Here is a 4,518-nt window from a genome sequence, read left to right on the forward strand (position 1 = left end):
GAGCCATGGTGGCCCCATAGTCCTCTCTGTGCTTGGGCCTCGCAGTGTGAATCCTGCTCAGGCCAGACCAACAGCTGGACTCAGATCCCCACCCCCAGCTACCAGTCTGCGTCTTACTCTTCCTATTGCCACACGGAGCTATTGTGCCAGGGCCTGACTTTCCTGCTTCTGCAGGAAATGCTGAAGGAGGGGTGGGGTAGGGAGAAGGAATGCGTAGGATGGGTCCCAGCCCATTATTCCTTTCTCCATGCTCAGGGAAGCCACAAGTGGCACAAGGAAGAATGGGGCTCATTAGTCACATTCTTCGCCTTTGTCACATGTCCTTCCTCTCTTTTCCTCTTGCCTCCAACTTCCCTCGTCCCTTTGCTTCCCAGCCACAACAAACATGTTTTATTCTGAAACGATAGTCACGCCACAGGATCCTTATAAACCTGATAACACTGAGTAAGCTGGAGTGATACCTTTTCTGTTAGTAGCTCAGAACCATGGTTTTCTCCTATTTTTGAAGTATTTTTTTCTTTTTTTAAAATATTTTATTTATTTGTTTTTGAGAGAGAAAGAGAGAACACAAGTGGGGGAGAGAGGCAGAAGGAGAAGTAGACTCTCCACTGAGCAGGAAGACAGATGTGGTACTGGATCCTAGGACCCTGAGATCATGACCTGAGCAGAAGGCAGACACTTAACCAACTGAGCCACCCAGGTGCCCTGTTATATTTCTTTTTTCCCCTTGTTCTCTTATTCACTCCTCTTTAATGGATGGTGGGAGGTAGAAGGGAAGGGAGACTGTAGAAGACTCTGTCAGAGGTCGGTCACCATCCTGCTTCACTCCAAGGGACTCTGACGGGGAGGCTTTGAGTCACTCAACACTCAGGACCAGCCCAAGAGAAAACCTGTTCCACCATCCACCAACCCTCCCCAAATCACTATTGACTATTCTTTAAGCTTTGTTTCCAAAAATCTCTGACCACAGTCCTGGAACCAGGGATGGATACATATTGTGGGGGACCTGAAATGCATACAACTTGGGGTATCCTTTAAGAAAAAATGACCTAAAATTTAAAAAATAAAATTAGTACAGGATAAAAGAGACTTCTGTAAATCAGGTCCCTTAAACTAGCTAAAAGTATATTAGCTTCAAGGTAAATCCTGGGAGAACTTTGGGACTAAAATGTTTTATTTTATGGCCATAAATAAATTATGAAGGCAAAAACTGTTTTATTTGCCTTTTCCACTTCTCCAACCTTCGGCCACAGCCCTACTCATGGCGGATAGTAAGCGTTGGTCAATGAATTGTGTTTGTGCTGAGGAAACAATCGTACCAGAGCGATGGGACTAGGCATCGTGCCAGACTGATGGGATCACCAGAACAAAAGCGCGCTGGAAACGGTCTGCCCTGGAAGCAGTGGGAACAGAAAGAAGGAAAAGGTCAGTTCTATTTGGGGCAGAGGCACAGTGATCCCCAAACGCTTCAGAGACAGGTCTGTCTGTGAATTGAGACTGGAAAGGTGAGTCAAGTCACTTCAAGCCGAGAGCAGCGTGAGCCGAAGCCGGGAGGTTTGAAGCCACATTGGAATTGTAAGTAGTCTGGTACGGCGGGAGTGTGAAGCGCAGGAAGAGGAACTGTTAGCAAGAGGAAGGGTTGAAAGGCAGGAAAGTAGGAAATACTGGAGGCATACACAGGAGTTTGGACTTTAGCCTGAGAACCAGAGGGGCCATTGATGGCTTTAAAGGCAGTAACACGATATGCATTTTTGTACTGTTCTTTTGACACTTGAATGAAGAACAGATTGAGGATGTAGGTGGCAAGACCTTAGGACCGTACTGCAGTCATCAAAGTATAAGGTCACGAGGGCCTGAGCAGATGCTGCGACGGGCTCCAGGGAGGGCCAGGCGGGGAATGAGAGATGCTGTGAAGAGGGGGGGTTCACAGTTTCATGATCGAGGTGTCGCAGAAGGGTTCAGGTGAGGAAAAAAACGAGGGCAGTGCGTCCAGTCCCACCGTAAGCAGTCGGCGGGGTGGCTGGTGGCACCAGGGAGGGAGGAGAGGAAGCCGACTCGGAGCAGGAAGGGAGCGAGGTCTCTTCTGCAAGTGTTTAATCAGGGGTGTCCTGGAACCTCTCAAACAGTGAACTCTAATGAGCAAATAGACTCAGGGATGGAGCCAAAGAGATCATTCAAGTCAGGTTTGGATACAGACTGTCCCCCCGTGTGTAAGTGCCAATGACTTAGGTGGTTGTCTGTTGGATCACCAGGAGAGGACCTTCAGGGAGACAGAAGAGCGGGCGGCCTGGGATGGAGCATGGACGTTCACAACAGGCATAGGCCACTTCCCCATCTGCTGCGTTGCAAGTTTTGCAAACCTGCTACCTGTGCCCAATGGGACAAATACTCCTGCACCATTTCCACCGTGCCCTACCTGCTGCTTCACTTCTCAGGCTAAGAAATGTTGAGCTGCTTCCTGGTTTAATTCTAATTCTACCTCCATTTTCAAGTTTACCCTTATATCTGATTTCGTCTAGAGGATTGGGTGCTCCTGCCTGTATCACAGTTATTTTCATTGGTGGCTTGACTGACTCGTTTTTGCCTCCCTCTCCAGTCAGAAGCTCTCTGAAGTCAGAGTCATAGTCCCATAGTTACTCCAGTCCCTGACTCATAACAGACGGTCGGTAAATAGTTTCTCAAGTGACAACTATGGATGTCAGAGGGTGTCTGCAGGTGATTGCCTCCAGGCAAGAGAGCTAGATGGGGAGCCAGTTAACTCCACTGGGAGAAGTCATTGCTGATTGATTGCTGCTGGGTCCTACACCATAATGTCATTTCTATAAGTGCATCCATGATAAGAAATGCTATTCAGCAACAGAACTGTCATTTCTTAAAATCGGTGTTTAATAAATCTTCTCATGTAATATGTGGAGAGTTGTGTTTGCTTCCTGTTTGGTCTTACTCAGAAATAAGTACAATTTCCTGACTCTGGGTCATTTGTTTTGTTGTTGTTGTTGTTCTGTTTTTGTTTTTTGATGCAGAGAATAAAAGCCCAGGCTCTGAAGTCAGACTTCCTAGATTTAAATCCTGAATCTCCCACTTACAAATGTGAGATCTTGAGGGTGTAACTCGACCTTTCTATACTTTGCTTTTGTTGTCTATAAAATGCAAGTCGCTGTAGTAACTTCCTTGTAGGTGATCACGGAGACTATATAACTTAATATGTAAACCAAGTCTGGGACTGAGATGCCTAAATTATAACCATTACCGCTATTTCTGCTTCTGTACCTTCGCTTGCTAACCCATGAGGAGATGGAAAAATACCAGCAGACTTTCTATAGGCACTCTGTAACCACACAGCCCCCGCCCAGAATTGAACCTGGCAGAGTGGCTGCTCCCGGACCCCACCCGGCTCTGGGCTGAGAGGTAACAGTCATCTGGCACCAGAGAAACCCCACCCAGGATTGGACGTGACAAAATGACTGCTCCTGGACCCCCCACCCAGCTCTGGGTGCAAGAGATAATAACCATCTGGCACCCCGCGGCTTGACAGGGAGACCCCGGCCAATCCTGAGGTGACACATACCCTAGCGGTGCCAACCAAGCAGTTTGAAGAACGACAGCCCTTTGACCTAACCAATAATCTGTTTCCCGGCTTTTCCCGCTCTGTAGAGTGCCAGTCGTATTATAGAGTTCCTTTTTGATTTTCCCGCAGTATGTGGCGATTTGCTACAAGATACTATGATGTGTGCTAAGTCCCTGCCTCCCCAAAAATAGTGTATAAAAAGTGTTGTGATCCTGAGCTCGGGACCTCTTAGCGTCACCGGCAACGAGTGCACGGAGGTTCGGATTCGAACTCGTAATAAACGACCCTTGCTGTTTGGCTTTGACTCTGGACTCTGGCGGTCGTCTTTGGGGGGTCTCGGAATTTGGGCACAACAGGACATGTTGAGCAATCCCAATGGCTCTTAGCTATTATTACTGTCATCTGGTGACTCTTTTACTTTAAGAACAGTTTTCCACAGGAAAGCTTAAAATGTCCAGACTTAATATCATATCAATATGTCCAAATATAGAACTTTTAATTTTCCCTCCTAAATTTCCCACTTTAATCTTCTTCATCTCAGTAAAACATAATGCCATCCATGCAATGGTTCAAACCATAAAATCTAAAAATAAGCTGTAACACCTCCCTTTCTTTTACTGCCCACATCCAAGATGTTTCCAAGACCTGGTGAGCCTATCTCCCAAATAAAATTAGAATCGGTCTGTGTTTTTTTCCATCTCCAGTGACTCCACTTTAACCACTGTTTGCCTGGACTTCTGTAAGAGCTTGCTGGCTGGGCTTCCTGCTTTTATCCTTGGCCTTCAATCCATGTTACTCATTTTTAAAGGCATTAGGTGTTAGGCTAGAAGGTGAGCAAGTCATTTTCTCTTTGTTCTTTCTTCTTCTTCTTCTTCTTCTTCTTCTTCTTCTTCTTCTTCTTCTAAGATTTTATTTATTTATTTGACACAGAGAGAGAGAGAGAGAGAGAG

General features: G+C 46.3%; 1 long non-coding RNA gene across 1 annotated transcript; it reads left to right on the plus strand.

Moving 5' to 3' along the window:
• The first annotated feature begins 1,463 nt into the window (after positions 1–1,463).
• On the plus strand, positions 1,464–2,906 carry LOC309863032. Its single transcript, XR_014310863.1, has 2 exons — positions 1,464–1,575; positions 2,253–2,906. It is a non-coding gene; the product is annotated as an uncharacterized lncRNA (long non-coding RNA).
• The last annotated feature ends 1,612 nt before the right edge of the window (positions 2,907–4,518 follow it).

The sequence above is a fragment of the Mustela nivalis genome, assembly GCF_964662115.1.
Source record: "Mustela nivalis genome assembly, chromosome: 4".
Lineage (NCBI taxonomy): Eukaryota > Metazoa > Chordata > Mammalia > Carnivora > Mustelidae > Mustela > Mustela nivalis.